Source organism: Leptidea sinapis, chromosome 4 (genome assembly GCF_905404315.1).
Source record: "Leptidea sinapis chromosome 4, ilLepSina1.1, whole genome shotgun sequence".
Lineage (NCBI taxonomy): Eukaryota > Metazoa > Arthropoda > Insecta > Lepidoptera > Pieridae > Leptidea > Leptidea sinapis.
Window position 1 is genome coordinate 9,518,436 of NC_066268.1, and position 13,458 is coordinate 9,531,893.

The following is a 13,458-nucleotide window of genomic DNA, read 5'->3' on the forward strand; positions in this document are numbered from 1 at the left end:
AAGTCACAACCTGAGAGTTGAACAAGACATACAAGTGTTTATAAACAATACGTCACTCGGACGGCTGGCTCAGTTAGAAAGAGCGCTCGCATGGAACGCAAGAGGTCGGAGGTTCGAGTTCCGCATCGTTAAAAAAATTTTGTTTTCAGTTGTATTTGTGTTCATTCAAATTCTTTTTCAATAACATCAACATTAAATCAAACAAAGTCATACAAACTACTAAAGTCTCTATGTAACTGTGCTGGAGTGCACAATGCCCAGTGCCGCACTCGTCTACGTGGAACGAAATTGCATTTTTGTTTTGCAATATGGATCCTCCCCCGGCCTACTTGCGTCACAGTTCAAATTGTTTCAACGCAGAAACCTTCAACTAATCTAATTAGGAAACAAAAGACGTGATTCGGCTCTGCTCTGTGTTGATACATCGCGTGTACTCGCAAATCGTTTGATGTCCGAAACATCAGATTGTTATTTTAGGAAAGGTCGAGTGTGCTTCATCGAACATTTGTACGAGCAATTTCTGTATATTTATATTTGGTGTTTTTTACTTTATTCAAAAGTAAACATTATTGACGAATCGATTTATGCCGAAACAACTGTTAATTGTTTGTGGCGGCGACGTGGGACGGGTCGTTCCATTCCCTATAATATGGTCGAGTTATGCTATGGCTGGTCCATGCGTTATGCTCGTGAACGGGTGCTACTTGTGGTGGCTGGATACTCTTACCAGAAACATTGCTTCATGTTATTAAAATTAAAGTAATTATATATTTTATAATCGCTAACGAAATGCTCGCATTAAACATTTATTTCCGGTACATGTGGATTGATGTATATATACTCTCGTGTTTTTTATTAATTATTTTACAATTATAAACAGAAATAATGTCACAGCAGAACTGTCAAACTGCGTCAAAAATCGTAGAATTATTCATGCAGAAATAAATAACCACTTTATAGCTCAAGTTGAATCGATCGGCACACAGCGTGTAAAGTTATATTAAAATCAGTTCAGTTGTTAAGATGTTTATCACGGCCAAAACGTGACGCGAAATTTTGATATACAAAGATATGTAGGTGCATCAAGTGACCCCAATGTTAATTTGCCCTCCATAATAAAATCTCAACATCTCGCAGTGTTCGGGCGCAGTACTTAGCAATGCTAATGTCCTTTGTAGTGTGTGAAGTGGTGGCGAGGCGACGAGGCGACGAGGTGACAACCTCTCCAGACCTCCTTGTGACACTTGCCACATGGGCGAGTGACAACGCAACCATCCTCCCTCGCCTTATTACGTCACATCTTAGTATCCCAGTTGTATACACCGAGGTATTATGTTGTATTGCATATGTTTTAAGAAGCTATGCTCATAAGACTGCATTAAATCTAAACAATTGTCCTCTTCATTCATAATAAAGCGCTAGTCGAAGGTATAAACTAAAGAGGATGTACACACTATGTAATAACAGGCGGGAACTGCCTAAGTAAAAATTTAAGTTTAGTTTAGTATAAAACGTGCAGTCATTTTCAATAATTTTGAAATACTATTTACAATTAATATGGCAACGTACAATCTGGCAAAGTTTGAAAAGTTGCTGTAGCGTAGTGGATTCGAGCTTTTCATCATCCTTCGTTTTTTTACAAGATTATAGCCGTCATCTGTCAATCTATCAATTACTGCACGTTTTATGTAATCGCTTTTTTCTTGGGATCTTCCCTAGGCTGAAAGTATAAACATAATATATTAGTTAGAACTAAAGCCTATGGGAACGGTCGATGAAGTACTTCATAATCCATTGACATTGAATATGCCTTTTTTGGCGCGGGATGTATGCCCGTTGGCCAAAATTTATTAATAAAGTTGATTTGCAATAATATAGCCGAGTGTAACATCCCAGTCTCATTAAATTAACATGAAATAATCAAGTTCTTAACGTGTTAATAACTATTAATTACGTGTGACTACATCAAAATTATTTTATTCGCTTTCTGTGACATATTTCTGTACAATATTACTAATTTACTTAAATGTTAAAAATATTGTGATAGACTTTTGTCTGTAAAACATATTATACATGTCGGTGCAAGCCTGCCACATGGTCAGGATCCTCGTGTCCATTACTTGTGGTTGTTGAACACGACAGCAAGTACAACACAGTCTTATAAACGTTATAATTGTAATGGTAGGTACACTTCACAAAGTCTTATGATAATGTAATAAGAATGTGGCGTTCCCGGTATGCGCGTGCGGCACAACCGCCTCGCTCGATAGCTCCTCTCTGACTGCCTACTTGGCGGTCGCCCGGCGCCCGATCTGGACCGCACTCGCACCGCACGCCGATTACACCTGAGCCAAGACGAGTACTGAAACATCTTCGTATTCGCTCGTGGCTCGACTACGACATATATTTCTCATTATATATATGTATTGCTAGGAATTAATTATTACATATTACTTTGATGTGATAATAAATCTCTCTTTATATTAAAAATAATAGAAATCCTCTGGTCAAGAGTAAATAACACATTATTATATTAAAACAACAACAAGATTAAAGGAAGCCCTATTTGTATGCAGCCAAATCTCAAATTGTTACTTAATATATACGGTACATGATACACAGAACCTTTGGGTATATAATAATATAACCAACTCAACATAAATCTCCTGAATGCATTTCAATGTGACGTCACTTAAATAGTTGTGAGATTATATCAAGACAATTGATATAACTCCCGCCGCAGTTTCATGGAATTAATCTACCATTTGCAACAACGTAATGCGGTTTTAGGTGGGAACAAAAGGAATTCGTTGCGTGCAGTATGCGTTCTAATGGCTAGTTTACACAGCGTAAGCTAGCGGAGCCTGCTTGGTTGAAAATTGAAAAATTTTGTGAATGTGAGTCAGCCTTCTATTAAATAAGGAATACCCTGTGCCTTTAGGCCACGATACGAATTGCTTCAATATTTTTTGTTTTCACTTACCTGCTCGCCTGGCAGCAGCTCGGTCACCGCTCGAATCGTTTGGACACGTTCAGCTGCAGCTCGCTAGTAGAAGCGAGACAGTTGAGAGGGACACCTGTGTTATTTATTGCCCCAGATCTTCTACCAGTCTTATCGCTAATCCAAACTCTTTTCATTCTCTCTTTTTTGTGAAGAATTTATACGTATTTTCTAATTCTTAACATAATATTGTTATCTTTATATCATTAACATATATGTAACGAGTAGATCAGCCGAGCGGCTGTACTGTGTGGGCAGCAGCTCGCGCAGTGTAAACTAGCCATTAGTAATACTACAGACAAGCTACCTTACCATTTACCGCCCTGTTACCACAATAATTGTTCCATCAATAACCGCATGGTCTAAGAGCCTGTGGACCCCAGACCTACGTCATTTTATAAAAGCTGAAAGTTTGTCAGCGCATGCTCCCAACACAGGTAAGAACGATGGTCCATTACGGAGTTTGGTTTGAGTTTTTTGCAGTGTCTTTGGCAGGTAAACGGTACTAAAGGTGTGTAAAAAACGGATGTAAATACATCAAAGAATGAAGTGCTATTTTTCGGTATTACCTTCAGAATATTAAAATTCACGTTATTCATTGCCAGACAGGTGCATTACACCTCACATTTCCTCGCCATCCTTTTCTGTTAGAGGTCATTCAAGTGCACTCACGCACGGAGCACCCACAGCAGATTTGATCTGAACGGTCCATCGCATGACCTTGGTGACCTTTCAAGCATTCTAATGTCTTCCACTTTACCCTGGACGATGCGGCGTTTTATGGACTAGCTGCCTCATCTTGATACGTGTTCAAAGATGTTTAAATTTAATTTTAAGTTTAATCACAAGAGCGTTGCCGGCCTTTAAGGAAGGTGTACGTGCTTTTTTGGTACCCATGTCATATCGTCCCGGAAACACCGCACAAGGAAGCTCATTCCACAGCTTTGTAGTATGCGGAAAAAAGCTCCTTGAAAACCGCACTGTGGAGGACCGCCACAGTTGTAAGTCGAAAAATCATAACACTTTTTATAATATTTTTTTCTCGAGAACACATTTAGTAATTATATTATAGTAATAAAATAATATTTAATCACTGTCAAATGGTCAATACATCCCCTCCACCGCATAATCGGTCACAAACATACATACTTAGTGATACTTGAAAATGTGTATTATAAAAGTTTAAAATGATATTTTACGGAGCTAGGCTAGACGAACTGTTCTATCACATTGACCTAACATTCCATTTCTTGATCCGATTTTAATGAATGCAGCCTAGATTTCATAGTATGCTCAATCTGAGATCGAGTATTTGTGGAATACTTCTTACATAACATGATTCCATTTTCATCTATATTGATATGCAAGCCTTCATCTAAATCTAGTTTATTTATTCTTATAACTCAGTAGTAAGCGTTGTTTGGAATAGTTTCTGCTATTTACACTATTCGGATTTATATTTAGTTCGGTGTCGCGCTTACATTTAGTCTATCGACTGACATAGACTGAGGTCTATCCCAGGTTGGTTGATACTGACCAACTGTTTGGCTTCATATACTGATTTATATCAGGACTCACTGAGCACCAAGGAGAACAACCACTTTGTATGTATAAAACATATACCACTAGAAACATTACTATTTTAGTATACTTACAGTTTTTATTAGACTTTGTTAGCTAGTGGGGTTTATGAGATATCATGGTTTGTATATTTCATGAAAGCCAATTTATTCACACTTGCAAAACTTGTTGTTATAGCAAATAATTACAAAATAAAGCTGTATTTTGTTATTATTTTGATTGATTTTGTAAGATTAAGATCAAATAAATATCTAAAGCGATGAAAACACAATATTCTTTCAATAACGTGTTGGAACAGTCTACCCCTAGATTAGTACTCCACAGTACGCATCCTCAGTTCTTTCCATCGGAGTGTGACCACGAAACATTTTTACTTATTTTACATATTTAATAGAAGGATTAATTGCAGTAATAATTAACTCATTTGATGATTAAAAGTTTTTCCTAATTAATTTCAGCAACCCTTTGTTTAAACTAGCATCATAAATAAAGGAGATTCTCGGTTCGTCAGTATCTTCTATCAAAAGAAATCACAAAAAAAATTAAAATGATACAAAAAGAAAACAGTAATTTATTTTATAAATTATTTTCCTCAATTTCTACATCTTCTCTTATAATTATAAAATAATAATCGCAGAAAAAACAGAAATAATAAATATGTCAAGTAAAAGAAGCGGTAGTAGTATCTAGTAGTATAAGAAATGACATCAAAAAGAATTCTAAAGGAATCAATTTTGAGAAAATAAATGCCTTTTATGCCTTTAATTCTTTAGGGACCCTTACATCATAGACCTAACTCTGTTCACTCAAGGATAATAAGATAAGGATATATCTTGAAAACATAAGTCGAAGAAGGGCATTATACGTATATTAAATATTTATTTAATTCTAGTTAGTTATATAGATCATAAAACTGCAAACTCCAGAGACGAATGGATGGAGGAAGTACACCGTACATACAGAAAACCGGTACAATCTGAAGGAGGTTTATACTAAACTGACTGAGAATTGTTGAAAGAGAGAGGCAGAGAAACGATCAAAAATCAACATATCGCATTGATGTTACTAAACTTATTTCGGTGTTTGCTTTAAGTATAAATATAGATGCTAAACATAATGGGTGGTGTAAATACTGAAATGGTTATTGACTTTCCTACAAAAGCTGTCGAGAATTGTTCACATACCATCAGGAATGCTCGTTTGTCCTCATCTTCCATAAAAAAGTATTATAAAAGTACCTGATGTTACATCTTGCGCAATGGGACACCACACGAGATATATATGACCGGTTTTTTGCAAATAACGTTAAAATAATTGATCTCAGTCTAATTAAGAAGTAAGCAGAATACACAATTTAAATTTGAAAACAAATTTTATTAACGATGCAGGTCTCATAATAGTTGAATAAATGCATATCAAGATTTATGAACTTTACGTCACTCGAACGCGAGAGGTCGCGGGATCGAGTCCCACGTAGTTTAAACTTTGTTTTTTAAAAATTTAATTTGTGCAATTAATCTGAGAAATGAGGGTTGCCATTTTAAAAAATAATAAATTTATTACCAGTATGTACAGGCTAAAACAGTATCCCTAATATTATATATATATATACAACCATACATACGGTGCAACGTGATGGGATGAGTCGTTTACACCTTACTTCTCATGTAAACATGCTATCCAACTATACAAATTATATATTAAAGAAAGTATTTAGGTACTTATTGATCGATTTTATGTATCATTCTCATCTATAACATGTCTTTGAATCTCATATCCTAGTTCTTCTGACTCATCAAAGTATCAAAAGTATATTAAAATCGCATTATGTACATAAGTACACTGCAATATGAAGTAAATGCAAGAGGAAATGCAAAAACTTGGCATCGAGTATCCTCAGAGTTGGAAAAGTTGAAGCTGTTCCTTCAAATGTGCTGAACTTGGGGAATACTATTCAGAAAATACTCAATGTAGTTCTGAGAAAGTTTTTGGAATGCAATTTAATTCGCTTAGCAATTAGGTTAGGTACAGTTTGATAAATACTCTTGGAGATATAACTAGTGGACAAAAGATATACCAATACAACCGGCAACCCATCATCTCTTCTTAGTATTTATAGTGTCAGTAGCACATTACGTAGACCCTAGAACCTACCACGTTTGTTTTTTATGGAAAAGGAGGACAAACGAGCGTTTCGAAATCTCGAGCGATTGAAAATTTCATTTGGAATGAACTTCTTTGTGCGGTGTTTCCGGGACGATACGACATGGGGTCCTTCAAAAAAAGCGCGTACACCTTCCTTAAAGGCCGGCAACACTCCTGTGATTCCTCTGGTGCTGCAAGAGATTGTGGGCGGCGGTGATCACTTAACAACAGGTGACCCGTACGCTCGTTTGTCCTCCTATTCCATAAAAAAAAACGCGTGTGCTGCAGAACTAAGTCTGTTCGCCAATCCTTCAATATGGGGGTAATTGTAATTTTGTATTAACTGATATTGCCACGGCCGGAGGGCATACCCAGTGCTATCGTTTACATAAGAATGAATGCCGCTAATTTTCAGCATATCATTGATTTGGAGAAGAGCCTTGCGAGACACCAACATTTAAAGATTTTCAGTCGAAGTATACACCGTCAATAACAGCATTGATGCTTCGATCAGCCAAAAAGCTAGTGACCTATTCATAAAATCTCGAGAAGCTGTCCAGAGAGATAGAGCGTCCTTCCAATTTCCGTGACAGCAAGCTGATCTAACTGCCAAAGGGCGTCAATAGATGTTTCACATGAGGATTCTACCATTCATATCATAGAAGCATGACCAATTCTACCAATTTTGGAAGATTTGTCGATTTCATTCTATATTGCTCCGTTATTTTAATTACAAACACACGTACATAAACTAATGCACTGATTTCGTATCCAGAGTTACTTACAATACAGCGCAAATCGCTTCATTTTAATAATGTGTTTGTGCCGAACAAAGCACCGCCCTGTCTCATATTTTGATGAAATGGCGCTATGCGTGAAAAACTTTATCGAGCCGAGACTGTCGTTGCAAATATTTCCGAACCATTGCACTTTCCTAGCATAAAACCTTCTAAGCTGACATCCTTTTATACTTAAATGTGGGAACGTTACATGTGTCAACGCTACTAGCCCTCCTTTGTGTCAAAGAATCGTTTGTTATCGAATTTATTATATACCAATTATTATAATGTATTTTTAATAAAAAGCACTTTTTGATGTCGATTAAATGTGGTAGTCGGAGAGAAACAGTCCAAGAACGGCTAGGTCACTTGACGTTACGTCGCTTCTTTGTATGTCTTCTACCGCTTTTATCACAGGGAGTGTTCCGAACACCTGTTAGACCTGATTCCTGCCGCTGAATTCTACCTTCACAAGACATGCTACAATCATCCCCACCATCAGGATGTGTGGCATCTTATAAATAATAACATTTTACTCTATTTAATAAAAATATCCGGACGACCGAGCCTTGCTCGGATTTTTATGAATGTACAAAACTTGAACAAAAAAGAAACTAATAGGACATCTGGATTCGAACCGGGGTCTTCTGCTTTCCGGATCATCCAATGTCCCATTAGAGCTATTACAGTCTTATATTATTATTGGCGAAATTTACCTTTGTATTCTAATGTTATTGTAGCTGTTTCTCATTAAAACACGGATAAAACTAAATTTTTTTTTAAATTGAAGCTAGATCGATTTATCGCCCCCGAAATCCCCTGTATACTTTATATGAAAATTGTTGGAGCCGTTTACGAGATTCAGATTCTATATATATATATATATATTTCTTCTTAGTCGGACACTCTTGTCAGAGTGGTCGTGGTTGCGCTGACGAGGTACATGGTGGAGTGTTCGGTGGGTCAACATCCTTTCTGAGGGTAGATCTCCTTGCGATATAATATAGATATGATATATATATACAAGAATTAATATTAGATATATTATATAATTTTAGATGTTCTACGCCGAATCAGACAAGAACCATACATTATTATGTTCTATATAATCTACTATTATAGTAGGCCTTCTTTGTCAAATAATGTTAAATATATTTCTTGAATTTCTGCTCAGTGAGTCCTAGTCTTTTGTGTATGTCCTCGTTAAACTAAAAAATATATTTTATTGCGTATTTGACTAAAATACAGAGTGGTTCATGGGTTTGGACTTGGTGTACAATATGAGGTTTTATGTAAATTTAATATTTGACTTATGACGACTCCGCTACGGATGTCTATATTTTAAAAATAAATTACTTAGTCTATTCTTATCTCTAAGAAAATGGTAATTGCTAATTGTATAGTTAACTAAGCAGTTTCAGTATTAATAAGTAATCATAAGTAAGTATCATCATTTATCAAATAATTTTATGAATCTGTCTCCATCACTAAAATAAATAGATAAAACAAATGATATTCGTGTAATGTAAGTGTTGTTTAAGTATTTAGCCACTTTTGCCTGTATTATGTTTTTGTAAACGGATTTTCGTATCACCACCACAACCTGAAATTTGTGTTGAAAATATTACATTATTTCTATTAAGCTTTAACAAGGAACAGAAAAAGGTCATCCTTTGAACATTCTCTCGTTTTTACTCCACCTAATTGTACCTTGCAAATGTGCACTTTTCAAATACCCCGCCGGTTTGAAATTTAAAGTTTTCGGACCGAAAGCTTTGAACAATACGTTGCTACGTCTCTCAGCTTTGCATTTTCTTTTACATGTATTCGTAGACTGTAGAATGATTAAAAGAATTCTACGTTACTGGCACGTGAAATGATCGTGAACAACGGAACACTCGAGCAATCGGCAAAAACTGTGAATTACTGGGGAGCGTGCCAACTGCAGGCATCGCTTAAGTTTTGTGAACTACCTTCGTTATAGATTCATAATTGTGAACGCAACTTTATTTCTATTCGTGCCAAGTAATATGTTTAATGGATTGTTCTTTAATTCCACCAATACACTACTCTTAGCTCATTCATTACGTCAAGATAGACTGTGACAGACGTCAAGATAGACAGAGACACAATGTGACATACAAATCGTAAGTGTAAGACGTAGCTTGTCACGCACACTGAAGTAATAAGCCTGGCCTGTTCTCATTAGTTGTCTAGCAACAAAAGGCTCTATCTAGACACGATATAAATTATTTAAGACAGTACCACTCTGGTTGTCTGACTCTTCTTACCATATAGATATTCACATTATACAGGGTGGCCCACCCAAACCGGTCAGTATGGGGATTTCAGAATATATAAGAGATAGAAGAATATCTTCTAAGGAACCACGATATCGATTTTAGAGAAAACAAAAACTGCATTCATAGATTTTCAAAAAAACCCGGTCATTTTGGAAAAAAAAAGACAGTTTTGTTTTATTGCCATATTGATAGTAGTAGTGTAGGTTGTAAGGAGTGATTGTTTCTATGAAACCTTGTGTCTAAAATTAAAAATTCCTTTATTTGATATTATTTCGTGTAAGTTGTCGGTTTTACTCGTTAATAAATGTAGGCACTAACCAATCGGCGTATACCAGTAAAAATATTTTATTTTGCTGTTATTTCAAAATGGAATGTGTACTTCTAAGATTGCCGAACTTCAATTTAAAAAAATGAATGCTTCATGTCTGCGTAAATATATGTTAACCAGTAAATATATGTTTCTTGCTGTTATTTGAAAATGGAACGTGAACTTCTGGATTACCAAATTTCAATTAAAAAGAAAACGAATGATGGGAAATTTAACTCTCATTTGTTATTTTACAGAAGTTTCTTTCTTTGTGCTCTGTTGTTTTTATACACAATATATGTAAGTGAACAAGGCGAAGAAAGAAAATATTTTCTTTCATTTAAAATCATACTAACAATTTTCTAGAGGGTAATCTTTTTTTATGGAGGACTAAAGAGGGTATGGGTCACCTGGTGTTAAATGATCACCGCCGCCCACATTCTCTTGCAACACCAGAGGAATCACAAGAATATTGCCGGCCTTTATCTCTGGATCTACTAAACCAATTTTGAAAATTCTGTTACCAATAGAAATTCATATTTTTGTGAGTTTCCTATATATACTATATTATAACCCAAAACATTAAAATACTTTTTCATAGTAGTTGTATTTGTAAAATACGTCGGAGAAAAAACCGTCGAACACTAAAAATAAATTATGTGGCAAAACAACGTCTGCCAGGTCACCTCGTTATTATTTAAAATCTTAATCTTTCTGTAGACGTCGATCTTCATCCTGCTCTGCCTACAATGTGAACGTACAATGAATACCAACAACTTTATATCATTAATTTGAATATCTTAAGTTAAATTTAAAAATAAAGACAATCAATACTTATATGCCATTTGTGTTCTATTTCAAAGTTGGTGGCTGGATGATCCTGCCAACAGGATCCTGCTTCATTCATAAAATTGATATTGTTATATGTATCTGTATGTAATATGTACAGTGTGCAGCGGTGGATTTACACTAGGGGCACTTGCCCGGCAAATTTTTTTAGGGCGGTAAAATTTTGAAAGTAAAATTTTTTTTTTTAGTCTTATCAGTGTTGCTCAATATAATTAATTAATTCTGTTAGTAATAATTTCCTGTTTAATTGATAATTCAAGAACTTCAATTTATCCATTATTTGTAAATTATAATTTTGGCACGTTTAGTAAAAATTAAAAAAAAAACGATTTAATCCATTTATTCCCTTGGAGATTTAAAATAATAATCGATTTTTTTATTTTCTGGAATTACAAAAAAAATTATTAGAATTTGTTTTGATAAAGTTTCTGCAACAAATTAGGTATTTTAGTTTTGAAAAATAAAGTATATAAACTATAAGTTTAAGTAAAATTATTGGGGCGGATTTTTTTCCGGTGCCCAGGGGCGGCATTAAGTTAAAATCCGGCCCTGACATGTGAGCACATTGATGCATTAATAATCACCTTTTAAGGCGACACTGAATGCCAGCGACCTTGAGTGATATGAGTTCACGGCTGCCGGCCCACCATCTATGTAACAAAGCCAATATTTTCAAAATTCTTGCGTGGAAAACAGTTTATATGCTTACTTACAATCCTCGTTATTCACTACTAATCTGAATAAATGAACCTACACAAAAAAGTACAAGCTATAAGAATAACTTTTCTGAGAGAAGTACCAAAAAAATAAGTCACGTCATGCCAAAAATCTTGTTTAACTTCAAAGAAATGTGGTAGACCAAAAAGGCTCGGCAGTGTTAACTATAACCAACAGCAAGCATTAGCAACCTACAAATAAGACTTAAGGATATGTGTAACAGGATTTAGTAGTGTTCATAGCTCCAAATGCTATACTTTCACCACAAAACTTAAGCAGAAGAAGCTAAAGAGTAAGCAGAAAACACGCAAACATGGTGTTTTCTGCTTACTCTTCGCCTTAACTTACTCGTGTGAGCTATGACGTTTGAGTACTTTTGTCACAAATAGTGGCAATGACTTTCTTCCGACTTCTTCTTATTAAAGCTCAACCTGTTCTGAAGTGGTGCTTATTTCTTTTGACATTCATATGTGTCATATCTTTGACCACATTGCCATTCATTTTGGGAATGGAGCGACCGCCCTCAGGCTATTAAATAATAAGTTTCATTGTACAATGTTACTTTAATTGTAAAACATATTTTTGATGAAAAAAAAAGCCCGCTGAATTTGTTGCGCCCATTCTCCTCAGGCCTGAGGCATTCATTTTGGAATGGGTGGTAGTTTTTTGACTTTCAATAAGTGATTTCACATCCTATTATGAATAAAAATATTTGAATTTGAATTTGAATTTAAATCAACATATTAATTATAGCTTCAACTGAACTTTACGTTTTTTATATAATCACAAACTGTAGGTATATAAATATAAGTAACAAAGGCTCAATAGCTGTCTTCACACACAATTAGAAACTTCCTCTCAACTCCTCGTCGTTTTCATCATCACAACTAATTATTCTCCAATTCCTTTAAAATGAAGAAAAATCTCGAAATTATCAATTTCAGTTTACGAATTATCTTCTTAGGTAACAAGCATAAAATTTAAGGCGGTTGAAAAAAGTCCAGATTACAGAAAAGTCACGCAAACCAGCTTTAATTAAAAAAATAAATGTTACGTCTATAGTTAAAACACCGAGATTCATAAATTCAAATTCAAATATTTTTTTTCAAAATAGAATTTAAAATCACTTATTGAACGTCAAAATCTACCACCCATTCAAAAGAGACTGCCTCAGACCTGAGAAGAATGGGCGCAAGAATCTCAGCGGGCTTTTTTTTTTAATATAAAATATGGATTACAATGTAATATCGTACAATAAACATTTATAATTAAAGAGCCTGAAGCGAACACCCGCTTTATTCCCAGTCCGTGGTGTCATTAAGAAAATCCTTTCCCACACAAACGTTTTTTAACAATTCTTTTAAATTTCGTAACACATTTGTTTTGTACATTTTCTGGGATCATATTGTAGAAGCATATACATCGCATATAAACAGTGATTGACGTCAACTGAATTAATTCTAAAACAGCTTTTGAACCTCACAAACTACTAACTCTCTTATATTCATGCCTGAGCCGTATACAGACAACATATTTATAATAAATACACCTTATATCTAGGACTATGTACTCCGCCCTAGTTTCTATTTCTTATAAAAGTTTCTTTGTTATTTTCGAGTGTCTTCCACCTGAGTCGTTGTATGAGATTCATACGAATTCCTGAGTAGACCTAGTTGGTATTAATTACTTTGTTTTCAAATATTTGTTGCCTTGAAGTTGTATGTATTTTTTAATGCTGATTCATAATCAAACAAATTTAAAAAAATGTCAAAAAAA

General features: G+C 34.9%; 1 protein-coding gene across 4 annotated transcripts in view; it reads left to right on the forward strand.

Annotated features, from left to right (window-relative positions):
- Nucleotides 1-13,458, forward strand: part of LOC126979685 (neurexin-1) — a 212,862-nt gene that overhangs the window by 8,071 nt on the left and 191,333 nt on the right. The window lies entirely within an intron of this gene.